The following is a 25,324-nucleotide window of genomic DNA, read 5'->3' as shown; positions in this document are numbered from 1 at the left end:
ATGGTTACTAAGCTCACAACTTAGTCTATAGTTTATACCGAGCATTTAGTGGTTGCCAAGTAAGTTCATTAGTTAAGCAATTCACACCAAGCATTCCTGAAGCTATCGAGTGAGCGTGCAGTCCAGTAGTGTTTACCAAGTAGACAGTTATCACTAAGAAAATAATGGTCACTGAGCTTCATAGTGTCTACTGAGTCATCAGTTTGTTTGATAAGAAGCCAATGTTTACCAAGTGATGGATGTGTAGTGTTTACCAAGTGAAAGAAGGGTAAACAAAGGATTCAGTATCTACCGAGTGACACTATATCTACCAAGTCTCCAATGGTTACCAAATTTGAATCTATGTTGTGTGATTAGTATGGACTAAGCTTTTACTTCTACTGAGTTCATGATGATGTTGAGTAATGTAATGGATGCCAAGTATCAAGAGTTCACCAAGTCAGCTTACAGAATCCAAGTTTCTACTATTTGGCCAACTCAGTAATATTTTTTTTACTTGTGTTTTAGCCAAACTTCTAATTGTAAATATTGGAATGATATATATGTAATGTATTGTATCATTTATAATATATTTTCAAGTTTATCAAGGAATGGATATGTAATGTTTTGAGAAGAGTGAATGCAAATCAGCAGTAGAGCAGAGTATTCAACAAGGTCTACAAAGAGCAGTAAAGATATATCAATCACAAGAGGTGATCTTTACTTCAATGATCTATTCAGCAATCAAGTTGTAAGTTAGATCTAATATTTCATCTTGACAGGTGAATTAGTTTTCTAAATCCTTTAATAGGGTAGACTTAATAGTTTTTCTTTAAATCTCTTAACAGAGTGCATAGTTCATTGTATGTTTGTAAAACATCTAACAAGGTGGATCTAGCAATCCAAATTGCTCTTACAAGGGAAGATCATTAGAAGTGGTTAATGTAAGCCCTAATAGGCCAACTTTATACTACAGTAGTGAAGTTTTGTGGGTATCATCCCCACCCCAATTTTACTTTCTATTTGGAAGGTTTTTGGGTCACTAAAATTCTGTGTTCATGTGTTATGAATGTTTATCTTTTCTCATGCATGTTGTAGATTAGATGAATTAATGATGAATGGATTAAGTGCTCAATTAATTTAAAAGTTTTTGAAGTTACTGATTCACCCCTCCTCTCTTAGTAACCTGGCTAGTCTTGATTATTTCCAACATGTTGTTGGTAAGGAGATTAAGGATTCCATCCTCAATGCCATTATTCTTGGTCTCATCCTAATCTTAATATAATATTCAAACACCCCTATGTTATCTAGAAAAACAAGGATGTGTCAATCATCTTCAAAGACTTGGAGATCAGTGATATTGTTTAGGATTTAAGGCATTGGGACTTAGGAATATTCATATCAGAAATGGCACAAAAATGTAGCACAATAAACTAGATCCACATCAATAGCTACATCATAAATATTATGTATGCCTACAAATCAAACATTTGTAACAAGCATGTTACATTAAAGCCAAAAACAATCCAAGAACTATGAGTGTGGCTAACATAGTTGAGAAACACACTAAAATAGTTTATGATAGGCATTTGTGATTACAAGAATATTGTAAATATACACTTTGAACAACTTTGTGACAAATTTAAGTGGCTCAACTCTTTAAAGAGTGTTCCTTGGGTTTCTAGATTTTTTAAATAGAAAATAATAAATTTTGATCAACTTCTCAATATTCTAGGTTCCCAACTTTATATAATTAGCTGCAAATTCCATAACAATAAAGAAAAAAGTGAAATTTTCATTACAAATCTCATGATTATTGGCAAATATTTTCAGTTGTAGTTTTTTTTATGTCAAGATCTCTATTTTAAAATTCATGTAATAATTTAGGCTTTATGTGTACTATAAATATGTGATCAATGCCAAAGGCCTCAGTTGTAGCTCTTTGTCAAGTTTTAGCATAGTTTTTGTCAATTTATGGTGCCACTAGGGTTTCATGTGTTTGGTTGACTTAAAGTAAAACTCTAGTGGTTCGAGATAGTTTTCATCCTTTGATTTTAGTTTAGTTTACTCAAACCCCTAAGCAGTAAATATTCTTTCACTAATTGAAATAATAATTGAGGTTAATGAAGTTTTCGACAATAGGATTTTGGGATTAATTTGTATGATTTCATGTGTTTGGTTGACTTAAAGTAAAACTCTAGTGTTTGGAGATAGTTTTCATCCTTTGATTTTAGTTTTGTATACTCAAACCCCTAATTAGTAATTATTCTTTAACTAATTGAAATAATAACTGAGGCTAATGAATTTTTCCAAAATAGGATTTTGGGATTAATTTGTACATTTTCTATGAATAGCATCAAACTTGAGTCACCAATATTGTTTGGTTGTTCTTTTGTTGATCATGTTTTTACTAACCTTCAAATGATCTAGATATTTCACAGTAGGAGATACCAAACATGTAAGAAAGTAGTGCATTGTGATCTCTATGCCCTTTCTTTGCATTGTCTCAGAGTGAAAGAGGAGTAAGTGTTATTTATACCTCAATGAAACAAGTAAGCAATTGTATATCTACAATAACATTGTGTTTTTTGTTTACATCATTTCTATCAATTGTAATACAAATAAGGTGTGAGCAACTACATTTTATTGTATATCATATTACTAGGCTTCATCAAACACCACCTCTTTGAATCATATAAAATTAAGGTTTTATAAGAAAACTAAGGTTTTACTAAGCTTGATGCAATCTCTATCAAAGATCTTTACCAACTAGATAATCACTAAAATAAAAGGTAAAGGAATTTTTCAGTCTCTAGAAATAACTGGGATGAAATTTGGTTTTGGCTTATGGGAAACACTAGTACAGGAATATCCAAGAAGGGAATTTGTTCTAGTAAAAAAACTTTTTCTTTAATTATTTCTATAAGTAATATAGAATTTTATGAACATAAGTAACATTTCTTCCATCAGCCCCCCCCAATGCACAGTTATAAAGTACTGGTGCTCTACCAAACTTATTTGGCATAAGATCCTTCTCTTTAACGAATTTACAATACATTGGTAGTCATCTTGATTTCGTAAAGATCTTGACATAACAAAAAAAGTAACATTTTACCTTCCATATTTAAGATATTAAATTGCTAAAAAGTGGTAAGAAAACACCCAACTAACAATTTTGATCCAAAGAGAATAGCCATTTTAATACCAAAAGATGACATCAAAATGTAGATGGGTTGTTCTTGCTAGTATAATTCAGTCATTTTCCCCAAAACTATACATCATGTTAAATAATTTCAAATTTATTGTAAGTATAACCTCCAAAAAATTTAGTCAATTGTTTAATTAGATCCAACCCTCTAGAAAAAAAATACTTAACTACATATTTGAAACACAAGTGGCACTTCTATTTGTTACATATACTAACACATATTATGGTGGATTCTAAATCATTTAATGAATAAAACTATCTTCATTAATCCAAAACCAATAGCATCTCAATATCATAACAATAAAGGTACAACAATCTAATTCAAAAAATTGTAACTAAACCCAAATACCTCATCTTCAATAGTCTAGAGACTTAGATTTATTCTCTTTAAAAGATCAATGGTTTAAATATTCTACTTCTGCACTAGCACACCCAAAAGAATCTCCACATACAACTCACTCAAATACCTTATAGCATATTCATAACAATAATTTGGAGTTCTTAAAACATAGAATATGATTTCTAGCTCAAATTGAACTATTTTCCCTAGCACATGTTGATGCTAATTCAGCCTCATTATCCCTTACCATACTAATATATCTCTTCAAAGAAAAAACTCTAGACTTTCAATTTATCTTCAAGTTCAATTTTGTTCTACATTTGGAATGCATGCATCCAATGTAGCAATGTGCTTAGCCAATACTTATAACTAACACTTTAAATTGGTACTACTTATAATCAATCCAATTATGAATGATCACATACTAGTAATATCCTATGCATTCAATACCAAAAACATCACACAAGTTGATCCTAGAGGTTATTTCCTTGGAAATTTACCTCCACATCAACCAAAAATTATACCACTCATCTCATGCATCTAATAAATGTCTTTCACCTCTTCTCTAACAATATGTAACTTTGGCTCTAATATAAATCATGGCGAGATAGTCCATGTATAATAGATTAAGTAGATAAAATATAAAGGGTGTTTCCTTCAAAATATATTCATTATACTTACTTCTCATTCATTGATAATATTTCGTTTGATATATAATATTTTGTCTTGGTCACTCACATGTTATGACAAAGGGTAACACCACCTTTACCAACACATAACCAAAAACATAACACCATGGAGATAAAAAGAAGGGAAAATATTTTTAAAAAGCATACATTAATACTTGAAAATCCTTACAAATTCTCCAAGATGAGAGAACTCTAATTTCTTACAGTATGAGAAAGCTTCCAATATAAGATCTTAGTAAATGAAATGACCCTTTTCTCCTTTTTCCCTTCCATTTTTTGTCACTTTCTTTGCATCACATTGTTACTTGGCCTCTCTATGCCTCTCCTAATTATGCTTATAATGAGTAAACACAAATAATTTAGAAACAAACCATAATTTTTTTAGATACTAAAATCTCTCTAGCTAATCTTATTTAAATCTTACTATGACTTAGTCCTAGAATCTCACAAGTGTATAACAAGATAAATTCCTTACAACCAACTCTATCCATCTAGACCTATGACTCATCCTCTCTAGAAATTATTCATCAACATATAGAACACAATTACTTACATCAAGAAATTATAATTCCTCATAAATTCCAAGAACACATTTTTAGAGCTTTTCCCTCGAAAAGATTGATGACTTGGAAGTTGGGATGCTCTTACATTACATAGACAATCATCCTACCATTTATTTTATTTCTCAAGTTTTTGAAGGTCATTTTTTTGTATGGGATTTTGGTTGAACATATTCAAACATAAATTAGGGCCTTCTTAATAACATCATGATTTCCCTTTTATTACTTAAGTTGTGGAGAAAAAGGAATGGATAAGCTTTTGTAAATTGAAGTCGATTCAATTTTTTTACAAATGCATATAAACATTGAATTTTAGAAGGGAAGTAGAATATCAATTTTCTTTTATATTTTTAATTAATGTTAAGGGATTTCAAAAATATGATTTAAAACTTAATTCAATTTAATTTAATATAAATACATACATGTATGCACACACACACACACACACACATAGACATGCACACACACGCACACGCACACACACACATGCAAATGCACACACACACACACACACACACACACACACACACACACACACACACACACACACACACACACACACACACAAACACACACACCGAGGTGTGTGTGTGTGTGTGTGTGTGTGTGTCTATGCATGTATGTATGTATATATATAGAGAGATTTTCCTTAAGTTCTTATTACATCTTAGCACAACAAAAAAATTGATCCAAGTGCATACATATTCTAGAATCCAAATAATAAAACAATAAAACTCACTCAACCCATGCTAAATGACTTACCTCAACATCTTGCACAAAAATAATGCAGACTAGGAAAAATGGGAAGAGTTCACAAGAAATTTTAAAAAAACATGTAATAGGAGGTATTTTTACAAAGAAAAAAGCCCAAATAATTCCTTCAATCTACCGAAGGAATTGTTATCAAACTTGATGTAAGGAGTGTTTGAGTTTCTTGATAGTTTATTGAGCTTGTATTATAGAAAGTGGTTTCTAGGAGTTTGTTTCAAGGGTTAGACATGTTTAACCCCATGCAATATAACTTATTGACTAACAAGGGTTCAAAGACATGTCATTCTAAGGAAATGAAAAAAAAAAAAAAAGATTTTCTAATGTACCTACTAACAAGAATTTTTTATTCATTTAGAATGCTTTTAAAATGATTTTCCATGTAATGTAGAAAATAGAGAAAGTGTAGATGAACAAAAATGGTTGGTAATACAGTATTTTGATTGGTGAGAATACATTTTTTTCATACAACTTTACATCATTTGGAAGAATCTCTACAACATGTACCATTCCTATTACATCCATTTTAAGCTCTGTAGAAATGTCGCATATGATATTTTTTGAGCTTCATTCAAACAATGTACATTTTCTCTTCATTATATGTTTGGTTTATCAATGATTTCCTCTAGTTTGATTATGGTGCATCTCAATTAGCTGCTCCAATGATGCAATCACCCATCTATCTCTAGATTGTGCAAGCACTTGTTATTTTATAGAATCTAGATAGATACTGACAATTCCAAAGCCATAAACCTGAAGACCATCATGTGTGTGTCCCACTTTAGGGAAAAATTCGATGTCATGTTCATGTCCATATGTTTCAATCATTTCCTTCAAACTCAAATGATGTGCACCTATGGAATTCTTTAGGTGAATCCCACTACCCATTAAAGCTGAGGCTTGCTGTTGAGCATATGTTACTACTACTTTTTGCAACTAAAGTACCTCAACTTGGCATTGCTTTGTCACCTTAAGATAACTTACATTATCTCTAGCCCTAGGTAGTTCCACAGTTATATCCTCTATAGCTTGATTCATCATTTCAAGGGCTACATTTAGCTAAGTTCTTATCCTCTCATTAGCAAGAATATTGGGGTGAAATAGTCCTTTACACCCTAAAAACCATTGTGTTACTTCATTAAAATCAAGATTTGAGCAAATCCAATTATACAAAACCTACTACAACTTTGGAAAAAATGTTACCTCCAACATTGTAACCATATGGTAAATGGGAATGGAATATTCCAAGCCATAACCCAATTAAATTGGTCTAGTGGCTAATTAGCTGGGTTGATTATAAATTCATGTAGACCTATCATCACATTAGGTACAATAGAATGAACAATCAATTGTTCCCAGCTAGTAGGATAAAATATAGTTTTCCAAGGTGATTAAATTGCATACGCAAATTCATCACTTACATGCTGGGCATGAAGCATATTCCTCAACTTATAATGAATGGTTGGATATAAAGGATCCATACAACTAGTCCAACAATGGAAGCCAAGGATGTAACCATGTATGTATTGGCACTGTCTCCCTCTAAGGATACCAAGTATCTACTATTGTTGTTAATATGGGCATCACTATATGATCCATAATGGTATGAAGTATTGAAGCAAGTAGTAACTTCTCCCATGTCTCCAAAGAATGTAGCATAGGTTTAGTAATGCTTGGCTTCTAGGAATTTGTAGCAACTATTCTCACTATTGGAAGAATAACTTCAGTGAAGAGTTGAGTGTAAGGAGTTGAAGAAGCAAGTGCTTCTTCTATGTAAATGCCATAATTATGAGGTTCATTCCCTTGTAGCAGCCTCTACCACAATAAAATTACCTCTAAACCATACAAAGGATGTTGAAGTGGTTCCCAATATTGAAACATTCTTATAAGAAATGGCAAAGCAAATGCAGATGAAATACATGACAAATTGCAAAACTTGTAGTTCTCCTGACATTTCAACTATAAATTCTAAAAGACACTTGCAAGTGACGAAAAAATCATAGTACCTACTACAATACTTTCCTAGATTCTATCCATTGCTCCCATAATATCCACTATTTTATCTAGTTGTTGTTTATATTATGTAGTTTGTTTTTGAAGTTGCTTCTTCTCCTTTTGGTATATTTCCATAGACTCTCTCTCATGTCTTAAATTCTGATAAAAAATTTGAATATCTGCCTCTACCATATCTAAAATTAAATTTACATTGTGTTATAAATTTGGAATAGGTGTTTGATCCTTGATAGCTTTCATTTCAGCATTTAGGCATTCAAGTTTCCAATTTTTCTCTTCATTTGATGTTTGGTTTATCAATAATTTCCTCTAGTTTGATTACGGTGCATCTCAATTAGTTGTTCCAATGCTACAATCACCCATATATGTATAGATTGTGCAAGTACTTGTTGTTTTATAGAATCTAGATAGATACTAACAATTGGAAAGCTATAAACTTGAAGACCATCATGTGTGCATCCCACTTTAGGGAAAATTTTGATGTCATTTTCTTGTGCATATGTTTCAATCACTTCCTTCAAACTCAACTGAGGTGCACCCATGGAATTATTTGGGTGAATCCCACTACCCATGGAAGCTAAGGCTTGCTATTGAGCATATGTTGCCATTTCTTGGTTCTACTCAAGTGCCTAAAGTTGGCATTGCTCCTTCACCCTAAGATAGCTTACATTCTCTTTAGCCCTAGGTTGTTCCACAATCATATCCTCTATAGCTTGATTCATCATTTTCATGTACTACATTTAACTAACTTCTTATCCTCTCATTAGAAATAAGATTGGGGAAAAATAGTCCTTTCCACCCTAAAAACCATTGTGTTACTTCATTAAAATCATGATTTGAACAAAGCCAATGATGCAAAACTTGCTGCCTCTTTGAAATTTTTTTGCCTCCAACATTGCAACCATATGATAAATTTGAATAGAAGATTCCCAAGCCATAACCTAGTTAAATTGTTCTAGTTGTTGATTAGCTGGGTTGATTACAAATTCCTATAGAACTATCATCACATTAGGTGTAATAGAACAAATAATTAGTTGTTCCCAGCTAGCAAGATCAAATATAGTTTTCCAAGGTGATTAAATTGCATATGTAGATGCATCACTTGCATGCCAAGCATGAAGAAAATTCCCCAACTTATAAAAAATGGTTGGATATAAAGGCTCCATTCACTGTCCCAACAATGGAAGCCAAGGATGTAACCATGCATGTATTGGCATAGTCTCCTTGTGAGGATCCCAAGTATCTATTGTTGTTAATTTGGGCATCACTATATAATCCAAAATGGTATGAAGTACTGAAGATGATAGTAACTTCAACCATGTCTCCAAAAAATGTAGCATAAATTTAGGGTCCCTTGACTTCTAGGAATTTGTAGTATCTATTCTTACTATTGGAAGAATAGCTTCATTGAAGAGTTGAGTGTAAGGAGTTGAAGAAGCAAGTTATTCTTCTCTGTAAATGAAATAATCACAAGGCTCATTCCCTTGTAGAAGCCTCTACCATAATGATATTACCTCTAACCCATGCAAAGGATGTTGAATTGGTTCCCAATCTTGAAACACTCTTATAATGAATGGAAAAGAAAATGCAGATGTAATACATGACAAATTACACAACTTGTAGTCCTTCTAATAGTTGGATTATAAATTCTCAAACACTTTCAAGTGATTCCAATGTTATAGTACCTACTATAAAACTTTCATGGATTCTATCTAGTGCTCCCATAATATACTCTATGTTGTCTAGCTCTTGTTTTTGTTGTGTAGTTTATTTCTGAAGCCACTCCTTCTCCTTCTAATATATTGCTACAGACTCTCTCTCGTGCCTTAAATTCTAATCAAACTTTTGAATATTTACCTCTTCCATATCTAAAATCAACTTTACATTGTTTTATAACTTTGGTATAGGTGTTTTATCCTTGATAGCTTTCATTTCAACATATTATCATTCATATTTTCAAGTTTTCTCTTCATTATATGTTTGGTTTATCAATGATTTTATCTAGTTTGATTATAGTGCATCTCAATGATCTGCTCCAATGATGTAATCACCCATCTATCTCTAGATTGTATAAGAACTTATTATTTTACATAATATAGATAGAAACTAATAGTTTCGAAGCCATAAACCTAAAGACCATCATGTGTGCATCCAACTTTAGGGAAGGATTGGATGTGATTTTCTGGTTCATATGTTTCAATCACTTCCTTCAAACACAACTAAGGTTCACCCATGGACTTATTTAGCTGAATCTCACTACCCATGGAATCTAAGGCTTGCTATTGAGCATATAATGTTGCTACTTGTTGCTACATAAGTGCTAGGATAGCTTAGATTCTGTCTAGCCCCGGGTCATTCCATAGTCATATCCTCTACAACTTGATTCATCATTTCAAGGGCTACATTTATCTAAATTCTTATCCTCTCATTAGCAAGAAGCTCAGGGTAAAATAGTCCTTTCCACCCTAAAAACCACTATGTTACTTCATAAAATTAGGATTTGAACAAAGAAAATGATATAGACCCTGTTGCCTCTTTGGAAAAAATGTCACCTCCAACATTGCAATCATATGATAAATGGGAATACAATATTCCCAAGACATAACCCAATCAAATTGGTCTAGTTTCTAATTAGCTAGGTTGATTACAAATTCTTGAAGAAATATCATCATATTAGGTATGACAAAATGAACAATCAGTTATACCCAACAAGCAGAATCAAATACTATTTTCCAAGGTGATAAAATTGCATATGCAGATGCATCACTTTCATGCCAGGCATGAAGCACATTCCCCAACTTATAACAAATGTTTGGATATAAAATCTCCAATGTTAACCCAATAATGGAAGCCAAGGATGTAACCATGAATATATTGGCATAGTCTCCCTATGAGGATCCCAAGTATCTACTGCTACTATTAATTTGGGCATCACTTTATGATCCAAAAATTTATGAAGTACTAAAGCTAGTAGTAAATTCTCCCATGTCTCTAGAAAATGTAGCATAGGTTTAGGGTCCCTTGGCTCCCAAGAATTTGTAGCATCTATTCTCACTACTATAAGAATAACTTCAATGAAGAGTTAAGTGTAAGGAGTTGAAGAAGTTAGATCTACTTCTATGTAAATGCCATAATCATGAGGCTCATTCCCTTGCAAAAGCCTCTTCCATAATGAAATTACCTCTAAAACATGAAAAGGATGTTGAAGTGGTTCCAAAACTTGAAATGCTCTTATAAGCAATGGGAAAAAAAATGTAGATACAATACATGAAAATTGCACAACTTGTATTCCTCCTTATGTTTAGACTGTAAATTCTCAAAGACACTTGCAAGTGATTCAATGTCATAGTACCTACCACAACACTCTCCTTAATTCTATCTAGTTCTCCCATAATATCCTCTATGTTGTCTAGCTATTGGTTTTACCATGATGTTTCTTTCCAAAGAAGTTCTTTCTCCTTCTGGTATATTGCCATAGACTCTCTCTCTCTCTCTCTCTCTCTCTCTCTCTCTCTCTCTCTCTCTCTCTCTCTCTCTCTCTCGTGTCTTAAATTCTAATCGAACTTCTGAATATCTACCTCTACCATATCTAAAATCAACTTCACACTATTTTGTAACTTTGGCATGGGAGTTTGATCCTTTATAGCTTTCATTTCAACATTCAATTTTTCAAGATTGGTCAAAACCCGTACTTGCAGACCTCTCATGTTAAGAACCTTCTATACCATTTCAACACCTTGTTCTTTCTTCTATGCTAAGAGTTCTTCAAGTGCATTTTCTTGTAAAACATTAATTTTGTTGAACAATTTTAAACTCTTAAAAAATGTGTTGTTGTTTTCTATTATCATTGATGAGCTTCTCTTGAACAAAATCAAAATGAAGAGGCATAAATGAATTTTTTTTAATGAAATTTCCTTCATTTCACCCATATCTTCTCTTTATGTCCCCAAGCTAGACAATAATGTCAATTAGTTCTCATCAAAAACTAAGACACTAAATAGGTAAAAGGACCATGCCCTAGATGATGACACTTTAGGTGGTTCAAGTACATCACATGTTCTATCCTATACTTGTGTTTTGCTCAAACAATTTTTTTTAATAGCTCTAAAAATCTTGTTTTGTGTGTTTTAGCAATCTTATTTTTTCAGCTCCTAGCATTAATCCTATGTTCACTGTGCTTCCTACTAGAAGGAATAGAACCAAAGAGGTAATGTTAATTGCAATTTCATCAATACATAGCATGGCCACAAAAATGATGGCAATGCCTATTGGTAAGTAGATTCCTCTTTTTCTCTGTCATTTTTCATGTGTTTATTTCACTTGAAATATTATTTCTTAAGGGGAATTTTGTAATATTAGATTCATTTTATGTAGGAGGTGATGAGGATATTCCTAGATGTAACCATATTAGATGTATGGGAACACTAAATAATTGTGATCAATTTCTCGTGAGCAATGAAGATGGACTTCCCCTAAGAGTAGCCCAACTTCTAGGTACTTTAAAGATTGATCATTTCTTAAATATTTTAGATGTTAATGAGGAATTTAGGTATTCGAGGTGGGGGGTGGGTGAACTTCCACCTTCATTTGGTTGGCCCTATTTAGTAGAGAATATATATTGCTATTCTCGAAATGAAGTGAAGCTCAAAATTAACCTATGATTGCATGACAACTAACAGTTTGAATCTCTTGGTTGCACGCAATGCGGAAGGAGGCCATAGTTCAATATGCAATCTCAATTCATATGCATACAACATCAGGTGGAGCTAAAAAATACAATAGGTTTGCATTTTTGTTAGAGGTATTTAATTAGGTATTTTAAGTTATATACCATCATGAACATTATAACTTTGACTCTTATAGGCAAGGTTAATGTCCTCAACATGCAAGAAAATCAAGACTTTTTATGTGTTGGCTTGTTGAGGACATTCTCTTAGCCATAGCAGCTAGAGTTATAATGTTCATGATGGTCTATAATTTAAAAAAATTAATAGACCTATTAAATAAATGTAAATATGGTGTATTTTTTCAGCCCCACCTATTGTCCATGCATATAAAATGTAGTTGCACGTACATTCTCAATTCAGAGTGGCATAATCTATTTTTGATGCGATGGAAAAATGACATGTGCTAGAAGATGGGAAAATGATGTCATTTTTGCAAGTGTGAAACCTTTTTTTGATATATTTAGTCACACATATCATTTAAGATCATTTTTTTCTTTATATTTCAAGTTGAAATAGGTGTATTTTTTCCACTAATAATCTTGCATTCCCTAGATAGCTAAGGTAGCACACTTCACTAGAGGGCATGCATTACAAGGTAAATGTTCTAGAGTATATCTTTTTCATGGATGATGTAGGAAATTCATGGTTGCTAACATTGATTTTTTTTCAATTTATGGGACAATAGGCACCATCAGAATGACTCTACATATATCCATGTAGAATATGAGAGTTGTTAAACTACATCAAACATAGATATGACAATCCACTCATTTTCATTATAGAGAATGGTAAGAAATTTTACATGATTGAATATATAAAAAGCATCATGGAGAATTTCATTAATAGAAGCAATTTTTAATGAATTTTTTTGTCAAGTTTAAATTGTGTATTTTAATTTTTAATGATGTTTGTTGTTAAGTTTAAATTGTATATCCTTAGCAGACCAAGCATAAAGGTACAAAGAAAGTGAATATTATGTTTAACTAATTTTGGTTGTTGCATGAAATGATTTTATCCAATCTAATCCAAAGTTTCTTTCTTTGAATCATCAAGTATAACAATTGATGTGTGAAGCTTACAATATTGTAACAATCACAACCTTTAACTTAAATGGGCCTATAATGATACTTTTTGTACAACATATTTGCAACAATAGAATGATGTTGAGTTTCTTGATAATGATGATTTTCTTGATGGTCCATGATGATATTTGTTCCATGATAGTAATATATATAATTTTTTAAAATATTGTTGTATGTAAGGTAGGCCAAAAATGAATCTGAACCCAACCTAAAGAAATTTTAGTGAATGTTGAACTTGAATGTGTATCTGAATCCAAATTGACAGCTTAACCAAATTGCTTGACCTTGATGAATTTCAAACTAGGATGCTAAAAAATATCCATTCCTTCCCACATTGCATCCTCAAGTAAAATATTCTTCCATTTCACAAGATACTCCAAAAGAATCTTGTTCCTTGACCTCTTTTCCCTTACACTAACACTCTTCCAAGTTCTAGAATCAATTTTCCTTCATCATCCACAAATGAAAGCACTTGTAAAGGGGAATTTTTATATTTGAGGGATTTCTTCAAATAGGAAATGTGTAGAATATTATGAATTATGCTACTAGCTGGAAGTTCAAGCTCATAAAATGCCTCACCAATCTCTTCCTTAATACATTGTAGGGTCCATTAAATTGTAATTTTGGGTATTCAGATCAATTCCATTTTATGGAGGATCTTATATGTGGTGCAATATCAAGAACACCATGTTAGAAACCTCAAAAAATATCTTCACTAAGTGCCTATCAACATAGAGCTTTTGTTGGGTTTAAGCATGCTACAAGTTTTTCTATGTCTTCAAGATATGTGTGGTATGTTGTCTCACATCCTTTTCTCTTGGGACTCTACAATCCATAAACATAAAATCTGAATATGAAGTAGCATCATGAAAATAAACCATAAGCAAGATTAAAGGAAACATGGGATTTCCCATGTAGTAACTATGATCTAAAAACAAGCAACTTTTGGTGTCATGGCTATCCATTGGTCTTGTAATGGCACATAAGCAATATCTTTTTTCTTAAAATAATTTGACAAGCCATCAAAAATGTAGTGGTCCATCTTGATGGCTAGCCATTCCTTGCAAAGCACAGTTGTCAAAACAACATCGTAACTATGATGGAAATATCCAACAGATAACCATTGCTTGTATAGTGTTGCTCTTGCATACACATTACAATTGTGATGGTTTACTAGAATTTTAAAGTTTTATAATTATGATGATGTACTATTTCAATTGTGACATCATGAACATGAAATCTTGTCCCTCCCTTTTTCCAAGTAATGATAGTGTTATTCATTGCCATTATGACAGTTTCCCTCATCATCATAATTTATGACAAAAAAATTGGATGGCCATCTGATGGGAGCCAATTTGTGGTTCTATCACTAGGGAGGTAGGTAGACATTGCAATCACGATGGCTTGTCATCAAAAAGTAGGTCCAAATGTAGTAGTGACTTGATCAGTTAGTCTTTGATAAAATAATATATTATTTAATCATTATATTAAGTAACGAAGTTAGATGAGTTGAAGTATAGAAGAGATGTTTGATGAAAGACAAGATGTTGAGTAAAACACAAGCTTAACTGAGTGACAATTTTACTAGCTCAATGAAGAAGTTGAAGTAGAAGATTAAATAACTTAAGAGTTAACCAAGAAAATAACATTATTCAAGTGATAGTAGTGATTGAGAAAGATAAAGGAAAAATGAAGAAGGATAAAAGCACAAACTTGTGTCACCCTTTTACAATGGAAAAGGCTAACAAAATTATAACTATTCATCTTCAAGGACATAAAATGGTAGTGTTATTTAGAATTTGATAATGAAGTAAACTAATGAAATGTGTAGAAATGGAAAAATTTTAGGATTATAATTTTTAATAGGTATTTGGATTAAGAATTGATATATTTTCCTAGATTTTCAAGACAAATTTTTACTTGCTGAAAAATGCTATAAATTATGGTTCTAGTTCCCAACACAAAATAATATGGAAATAAACTTATTTCCCTTCGATCTTAGATTATGTTATAGATAACATATATAGCTAGAATTTTAAAAAAAAGCCTTTAGACCTATATGTTATCTTTTATAACAATTCAAAATTAACTCATTTGAAATTGATAGTTTTCATCTCCCACCACATTTTTAAAAATAATTCTTTTCTAACCAAAAGAAAAATTATACATGAAGAGGACTCTCTTCTCTAAAATGTCATGTGATTTTAAATTTTTTATATGATTTTATATTTTTCCTTTTTGAAACTTGACATCTTCTTGAGTGTTAAAATATATTGTAGAATTTTTTAATTACAATATATTATATATAATTAAAACACTATAAACTATATATGAGAATATTCTTGATTTTGAACTATATAAATGGTGTTTATATGTTATCAAAAAAATATCCCAAAAAATAGTAAGAGTTATTGAAATGTCAATTTTCTGAAATAATTTTATTTCTTTAGTAATTAGATGCAAACTAGTGTAAAACATGCATTTAATTGACATTTCCAATTGGAAAAGTGCGAGACCATATATAACTGAGCTAGAGTGAATTTTTCTAGATTGATTTTTGGATAGAAATACTCAAATTCAGTCATTCTGATAAGTCAACCTAAAAGGTGACACAGCTTTGTAATTTTACCCAAAAGTGATTGAGCCCATTGAAGGCTGAGCAAGCCAGTGTAAGTTGAGTAAGACAAAATAGTAGAGACTGAGCTACCTAGTAATGACTGAGTGTTAGAAAATCAAGAGTTTGTGAAAGAATTAAGATTGGAGGCCTACATAGCTTAAATTTTCCATTAGTCAAAATGCATAAATGATAAGGATTGATGAGCTAACATATTTAATGCATGAATTAAGTTTGTTAAGTGACCTATGGTGAGGATTTAAGGAGAAGTTTCTAGAAGTTTCAAGAAAGGAGAAGGAGGACTAAAAGATGGACAGACTCGATGAATCTGATCAAACTCTAAGAGCTACGATGATGTTTAAGCTGAAAAAGATGAAAGCTAACTATCTAAGATGACACAAGACACATTTCATGGTTGTTGATATGAAAATTTATGAAGGACAATGGAGAATAGAGAAACATAGGAAAAGTCAGTAGATTGGTGAAGTGTGATTGCTTGAGGAGTTGCCAAGAAGATTAGAGATGGGGTATATAGTGAAGTCTAGTCAATGACTTAGGAATGAGGCAAATGGATATCTAAATTTGAAAAGTGATTTATATTTTATCAGATCAAGTCTAGTTGTTACTTTCTAACAATTATGGTAGTGAAAATCCTTTAATTAAGGGTCACACCTAACAATTACAACCATAAAAAGCACTTTATTGTTGCAGTAGTGGAGATTTTGTGGGTGTTATCCCCACCAAACTTTCACCTTCGAGGATTTTTGTATTACACAATATTTTAATATGCATTGATTAATTTTTATGTGCTTTAATCATGCAAGTAGATATTAGATCTAATATTACACATTATTACATGATGATGCATGGTTAAAAGGTTAATAAGGTGCATGGTAAAATAAGTTTTATATGGTTTATGTTTATGTTTTAAGCATTAAGAGTTTTAAAGATTTTGATTCACCCCAAAACCCCACCCCACTCTCTTAGCATCTAAATTTTTCATTAGATTTATAAAAAATGGTATCAAAGCTTAGATCTATAAGAAAGAAGTCTAACAACTTGAGAGTCAAAGATCTTGGAGATGGAAGACTACAAACTAGAAAAGGTGATTGAGAATCATAAGCTTGATTTGTAGATTACTTTAGACCAAGTTAAGGCTACAAAGGATGAATTGAAGAAATCCTTGAAAAAAAGGAAGGAGGTGACAATCCAACAAAATGACATAGAATACCAGGAAGAAAGTATAGAGGACTTATGTGATGAAGGAACATCTAGTGAAACTAATACACCAATAGAAGATGTATTGGATAAGAAAAACATCCTAAATGAAGAAGTAAGAGCACTAAAGAGATAACATGAGACACACTTAGTAAGGCTATGTGAAATGACTAAAAAAATTTGAAAAATTGAAGAAGACAAGGCAATGACTGATGAAGATAAGAAGAAAATGGCTACAAGACTTGATGAAAGGATCAATGAGGTAAAAAGGATGAAAAATAATCAAATTGAGATGTTTAATTGGTTATTAAGTGTCTATCATGAAATTTCAAGGAAGGTGGAAGAGATTGCAGGCCTAAGATTAGAGAATAATCAACTAAAAAATGAACTGAGAGTTGAAAAAAATTAATTGAAAGAATGAATAGATCTAGAGAGGTCATGAGATAACTTGATGAAAAGTTAAGAGCATAAAGAAGACCTCATGATACTACTAGATTAGATTGTACCAAGTTCATATCATTTTTTGAGTAAGGAGAGTCATCAAAGCATGGAGAACAAACAAATGCAAAATCAAAGAGCAAGAAGACTACATGCTATTACTATGGAAAGCCAAGCCATGCAACAAATGTCTGCAAGAGAAAAATTGGTAAGTCCAATCCTAACCCAAAATTTAATGGTTATTAATTTAATTGTAAAAATCATGGACACCAAGAATATGAGTGTAGATCAAAGATCAATAAGACACCAATTGCATCTAGATTTGAGGGTCATTGCTATACATTTCTGATGCAGGAGCATCCTTGGTTGCCTTATTATCTTGCTCATTTTGTTCATTCTACAAGTTGGTGTTGAGTTACTATAGCACTTTGTTGGTGCTAAGTTACTATAGAACTTAGTTGGTGTCAAGTTACTATAGCAATATAGTGTTGATTGAGTGTTCCTTCATGTGTCAAGTTTTCTTGTTTATGCTGAGTGTCAGCCTTTGGACATGATTTCTATGAGCCAACTTCTGGGATTTATTTCAATCGTCACATTTATGTTAAGATCTTTTCTTGGGATGTGTCCAGACCGTTGTTGGGTTGGCCTTCCTCTTATGTAATGTTCTAGGATGCTCTATAAGTCATTTTGGCAAGTATATGTAGAATGTTTAGGCTTAGAGTTAGAGCAATTTTTAGAGGAATTCTGGACTAGAACACAAAAGTTTGGAAAGTTTGTTGCGTATGTATCTGGAGCTATGAATTTGATGTTGGATCTTTGATCTTGAATATATTTTGTATCTGGCCATAACCAAGAAGGGCTTATAGCTAGGCATGTATGTTGAATATTTGAAGAATTAATAAAAGTATTTTACTCTTCTTCCTCCTTTGGTTGTTGTCCTTTGTGTTTGCTTCTATTGTGTTAACTCTTGCAGGGTGGTTTAGAGAGTTGGGTATGCCATTGTCCCTAGGTTTCCCCATCCTTCCTTGCATCACAAGGTATTAGAGCTAGAGGTTCATCCTTATGGAGATTGGATTGTGTAGAACCTTGAGTGAATTAGGTTTTAGGGTTGCAAATCTATGGATTTGACCTATAACTTGCAAAGGGTTATGATCTTGCATGAACCTAATTTTTAAAGATGGTTTGAGGTAGAGGAAATGTTGATAATGCAATATTAGATACATTAAGACAAATTATAGCTAGGTTAGATGCTGTGAGGACAACCCAAAGGAGAGATGCACATCTAGATGATGTAAGTGATGATGAAGTAGTAGCATCAAACCCTAATCCAAAACTTGAAGAAGATCAAGATGAAGTAAGGGTGTTGAGAGTGTTGTCTAGGGAAAATTCAAAGCCTACTATAGAAGTTGTTCCTTATGATGGAAAATTGGATACCAATGCTGGGTTGGATTGGATCTCTGATATGGAAAAGTTCTTTGAGTATGAAAACACTCCTAACAATAAGAAGGTGAAGATTGCAGTGACTAGGCTAAAAGGTCATGCTTCACTATGGTGGGAGCATTTGCAAACTAATAGGAAAAGGAGAGGAAAGGAGAAGATTAGAACTTGGCCAAAGATGGTGAACAAGGTAAAAAAAAAAATCCTTCCTACTGATTACCAAGTTAGCTTGTTTAGAAAGATGCAAAATTTGAGACAAAAGGACATGACTATGAAAGAGTATATTAAGGAATTCTATAGATTGGACATCAGATCTAGACATGTGGATGATGATGTTGAGAAAATTGCAAGGTACATAAATGGATTAAGATCTAGAATTCAAGATGAAATAAGTTTTATGAAGTTGGAAAGTGTTAAAGAACCATACCAATATGTCTTGAAGGCTAAGGAGATCTTGACAAAGAAGCATGAACAAAGACAAAGAGGTAGAGGTAGATCTTATGGTGAAGGTGGCAGATCTAACAATTTTGTATAAGATAAAAGAAAATATAAGTGGAAGAATGGTGTTAAAGGCAAGATCAAATGGAAAAGTGGTAATTCTTACCAAGGAGGTACTAATTCTTACCAAGGAAGAGGTAATTCTTATTCTAGAAGTGGATTTCATGGTAATTGTTTCAGATGTGGTAAAGAGGGACATAGATATTTTAAATGTAAATCCTCTAAAAGTGGACAAGGTAATAGAAATGTTGTGATTCAAGGAGATGATGAGGGTTCACCAAGTGGATCTAAGGCTAGAGAAAATCTGATGGTGAGAAGAACCTTATGTAATAAGGGAAGTGATGAGGAACCTATTTTAAGGAGAAGTCTTTTCAAGAAAAGATGTAAGATGGCTGGAAAATGCCACAAAGTGATCATTGATAGTGGAAGTTCTACAAATCTAGGATTAGAAGAGCTGGTTACAAAGTTGTAGTTGTAGAGGTTGAAGCATCCCAAACCTTATCATGTTTCATGGATCAAAGATGAGCATAAGATATTAGTAAGTGAGCAATGTATTGTGAAGTTCAAGATTGGACATTACTTTGATGAAGTTTTGTGTGATATTATGCCTATGGATTGTTGTCATATTTTTTTGGGTAGACCTTGGCAATATGATAAATATGTTTTTCATGAGGGAAGATTGAATCAATATACTCTTTGGGTGAATGGGAAGAAGCAAATATTACTGCCTTTGATTGAAAGTCCAGATGAGGTTAGTTGAACTACAATAAAAGTTTGCATGGTTAATGGGAAACAATTTGAAAAGGAAGTGAAGAAGAATCAAGTCTTTTTTGCCATAGTTTGTAGAGGACCGAGTGTTGGTAGTAATGATCGAGCAGTAGAAGTTGGTAATGACTGAGTGATAGCAGATAGTTATAGCTAAGTACCAATAGAAATTATAGAATTGCTAAATGAGTATATGGATATTGTTTTTGAGGATATTCCTAATGATTTACCACCAATGAGAAGTATAAGCCATTGTATGGATCTAATTCCTAGAGCTAGTTTTTCAAACAAAGTGTTGGTGTTTTTGTTTTTAGATGTTAAAACAATGCTAAAACTACTAGGCGACAAAAGGCTTAATACCTAGATATCAGTACATACACAACCTAAAGAATAGCCAATTATCATTGTCACTTGCATATGCAAAGTACTAGGACCCAACTTCAACAAAACCTCAGACGATTTTCTACTCTTTTGGCTCTGTAAAAACCAGGGTGGGTGTACCCGGGGATGGTTCAAAAATGGAACAATTGTATGAGAATTATTCTTAGTTTCATTTTGATTCTCATTTCTAAATCCTCAAACATATACATAACTCTTACCAAATTGGTAAACACATCCCTTGAACAGATATGGCCAAGAAATCTTCTATAGATCTGCAGATGTTTTCAATAGCAATGGCTAAATGAAGCTAAAACATTCCATGCAGGCAAGTGCTGGCCAACTTTGAATATCTTACAGGAAATAAAAGTAAAATTTGATTTTATGATGTATTTTGAAAAAACCAGTCATAATATACTTCTCTTTTGGCTGAAATACTTTCGATCAGTGCCTAATCCATTGGGGTTCAGAGTCTATAGTAAATTCTTAGATCTAATTTGTTGCTTTGCAACAAATTCTTATCAGCAATTCTTATCAGAATTTATCACTCAAAAATCCTTTTCAATACCTAAGCAATCTCATCACATTCATCAGAGCCCTTATTTAATCCATTGAATTAATAGCAATAACAAATGGATGTACAACCTTACTATATTGCAATCAATTGCATAAGCTTTTACTCACACAACATCAAGGTAGCTAAGTATTTAAAAGGAGACAAAATTCAGAAAGAACTGATATGGGGACAGTTCATAATTTGTATTCATTTCCTTTGAAAATGGTATATCCTTTACAATAGACCCAGAAAGACCTTCAGAAAAGAACCACAGTTCTTTCTACATTCATGTATTCTCAGAAATTTTGATAGAAAAGTATACTACAAACTTGCTTTCCAAATGTTTGGACCAAAAATAGGACTAAGCACAATACTTAGTAAAAACAGAATTCAGACCATTCTTTAGCCTTGGGATCTCACTTAAATAGTGTGAGATGCAACAAGCTTCAGGCTAAAGAAGGTGATAGGTGTCCTTTCAAAAGAAAGACAAAAACAAAATAACAGAAAGATTAACAACATTTCTTGGCGGGTCCCTTTCTGTTATGCTTCTAAATTGTTGAGACAAGAGCACGATCTGACCTTACAATCATTCTTCACTTTCAGAGTACATACCCATGAGGTCTGTAAGTGATGTATCATCTTCTGTTACCTGCAAACTCACTTTAACCTGGGGATTTTCCATGTCATCATTGCTAATTACAAGGGTAACTATTACTTTTGCATCTTCTTCCTCATTGTCTCTTGACATCTATTCACTAAACTGATTTTTCCACTTATTAAAAGTATCATCATCTGGCCAATCAAAACTTAGAGTTTCTCTTTGTATCTTTATTAAAGAATTTGCATTTTCCTCTAAATCATCAACTTCTTTTCTCATAGCAGTATAATACAATTGTACTTTTACCAGCTCCTCGTTTGTCTTTGCCCAAAACCAATGGCCAGTCTCACTGATGATGTTTATTATTTTGTTATCGAATAATTTATCCATTTCCTTTTTCCATTTTTCTTTTTCCTTTACTGTATCAATAGATTCTAAAGCACAAGGAAATAGGGTGAATTTTTCAGCAAGATATTTTGAAAAATAGAGTATCAATTTTCTCTGTAAAGAATCTCTTTCATTCTCAAAATTTTCTTACTTATTCAATAAATCAAAAATCTTTTCAACTTGATGATAAGGCATTTGGACTGCAGATATACATATAATTGTAATATCATTATTTCTCTATCTCCATTTCTGCGCAAGAGAATTTAGTCCATCCTTTTCTTTATTCAACTCATCCATGAGGGTTACAATCCTTGTCAACTGATCATAAAAAGTTGACCATTGTATTTTATCCCTCAAATATGTCACACCCTGCTTCCATTTTTCTTCCTGCTGATTTCTAAATTCTATCTGCCACTCATGTAATTTGGTTTTTTCTGTTTCAAATTCCTCTGCAGTATAGAATTGGGGTCTTTCAGGGGTGTCAGGTATTTCAATGATAGGGTTTAATCCAATAGATGACTGTGGAGGATATGCAATTCTCAGTGTACTGGATTCTCCCACTTTCCTTTTTCCAAGTATCTTCTCCAATTGAGATACCCTATTTTCTAGCTCAATTCTCCTTTTTACCTCTTGATTATAAGCATCCACCACTATTTCATATTTACTGTGCATATCAATCATTTCCTTCTCTTCTCTTTCTGAAATGGCCAAGGAAAATTTAGAATAATCCACATTCATGTGGGCTGCCTATACATTTGAAGTATCAGCAACTCTCCTTACAATGATACTCCCTGTTAGTCCTGAATCGTCAGGCTATGATGAAGTAGTCCTGGATCCTCTTCTCAGGGACCACATAACAAGGGCAGCTTGATCATTGCTAAATGTTGTACCCAAGAATTCCTCTTTATTTGGGTCCTGTAGTCCTAAATTATTTGATACAGAATTAAAAATTAATGCATCAGCAATATCCCAATTGGGCAATAATAAAATATTTGCATTTTTTACCATATGTCTACCCTCATCAGTTGTTATATTCTAGAACTCTTACATCATTTGTTCCTTTATTTGATTTTGAATGGAGGCCTCATCCATTTTTGGATGCTCTGTTTTCATATTCTTACACCTTTGCTCAAAAATGTGCATGTTTACCCTCCATGCAAACTGATGGAAAGCCCTAGATCTTACAAAACTATTATCAGACAAAAAATGCTGACTGGCTTGTTCCAAAATAGGGTCCAATTCTCTTCCTCTAAAATATGCTACAGTTAATTCAAAACTTGGCACAGGAGGTTCCTGGGGGTTCCCTTCATCAATTTCTACTTGTGTAACAAAAATTTCTCCTTGTGACCCCATTTGTTCAAATTGCTCATTGGTGAGCTGCTCTTCCTCAATTCTCATTGGAGTTTGAGAAGGTGAGTAACCTTCATCAGGGGATTCTTCTTCCCTTATTATTTTTCTTCTTTTGGGAGAAGGTTCAGGGGGTCTTTCTTCCAGGACAGTACTGGTAGATTCAACTACCTATTTTTCTTTGTGTACAATGGGCATCTGCTGCCGAACAATAGTATATCCTGTCTTCTTTCGTACCACCAGTGGACCCATTCCAATGTTGGGGGTGAAACCCAATTTTCTCATAACCTCTCTGGCTTTATCTAGAAAAGAATCAATAAAATGTTGTTTCTTCTCATTCATTACTTCCATTATCTCAGAGAAAGTACTCATGAGCTTATTTATCTTATTTGCATTGGTTGCAGCATTACTAAGAGGACTGTAATCTTTTTCAAAACAATTAATAAACTCCAAAATTTTTGAATAGACTCTCCATTTTCTTTCTTTATTTCTTGCTCATGGAGAGAATATTCATTTCTTATTATATCTTCAGGAAAATAGAATTCATGCTGAACTGGACGAAGCTTGATTCTAAGTCCAAGAGCAGAGTTAAAGAAACCTTCTGTATCACAAAAATGAGCATGAGACACTACCATCTTATATTGATCCAAAATTTTGTGGAGAAAGATCCACCCTTCTTTAGTTATCAAAAATTGGTGGGCTATAGTGCAAGTAGGAAAAATTGATCATGTTCCCCTTTTGTGCAAAAATGCCTCCTCCACTCCTCCCAACTGCCACAAAAATTCAGCTATCCCTACCTTTAAAGGTACCTGATAGGGTAGTACATGGGGTGTTCCTTTGAATCCATAGACCCTGATAACAGTTAAGACTGAATATGGGATAATATCTCCCCAATTATGTGAAACTTTTAGACTATGGGGTTTGTCCATAGGCCTAACAAGATGCATTAGTGCCTTAGGAATTTTGGGATTATCACTCAATATGAGGCATCTTAGTTTGGAGGAAAAGTGCCTATCAAATCTAACAAAGCTAGCATTTTCTGCTTCCCAAGTCATGTCTGCACTCCATAATTGGACTGGCAGTGCCTCCCCCTCTTGTTCCCTATTTAAAACCATTTCTTTACCAAAATAAGTGGCCCCTTTAAAAAGAAACATATGCATCAATAGGGAATACTGACCCCAAACCTTTTCCACCTTGCCCTTTGCAATCCCCACCAATCCCTGGTGAATCTCATTAGCCAAGTAAGATGCAAAATCAAAAATTATTTCCACACCAAAAGAGGAGATTTGGGTGATCATATACATGAAGCTCACTGGAATAAAATCTTCTTCGCCCTCTCCGAAGACTCTACACAGGGTCCTATATATCTCTACTACCCTGGCATTAAAGCATGATTTCTTGAATGGTTCTTTAGAAGACAATGTTATGGTTGGGAGGCCTCCAATCCGGCCTATGTGGGCTTTCAGTGCACCTTGTCTAACTACATCCATTTTGGACATATATTCTTTTTCTAACTCTATCAAATTAATGGGCACATGATACATAGTGAGAGGTCCCAAACTGAAAACCTTCCTAATCTCCTCGGGACTGATGGTAACTAAAGCCTCACCATCCATTCTTTTCACTACCTTAGTGGCTTGGTCATAATTTTTTGCTATAGCTTCAAGCAGGTCAAAATCCATAAACACACTGGGGACAACAAGCTTTCCAAGATCAAAATTC

General features: G+C 33.0%; 1 pseudogene; it reads right to left on the bottom strand.

Annotated features, from left to right (window-relative positions):
- Positions 1-6,156: 6,156 nt before the first annotated feature.
- On the bottom strand, positions 6,157-8,282 carry LOC149530541 (septin and tuftelin-interacting protein 1 homolog 1 pseudogene; annotated as a pseudogene).
- Positions 8,283-25,324: the final 17,042 nt, after the last annotated feature.

This window comes from Cupressus sempervirens, chromosome 11 (genome assembly GCF_028749045.1).
Source record: "Cupressus sempervirens isolate cs-2001-9-10 chromosome 11, ASM2874904v1, whole genome shotgun sequence".
In the NCBI taxonomy this organism is placed as follows: domain Eukaryota; kingdom Viridiplantae; phylum Streptophyta; class Pinopsida; order Cupressales; family Cupressaceae; genus Cupressus; species Cupressus sempervirens.
The sequence above is the reverse complement of the archived record's forward strand: the minus strand, read 5'-3'. Positions and strand labels throughout refer to the sequence as shown.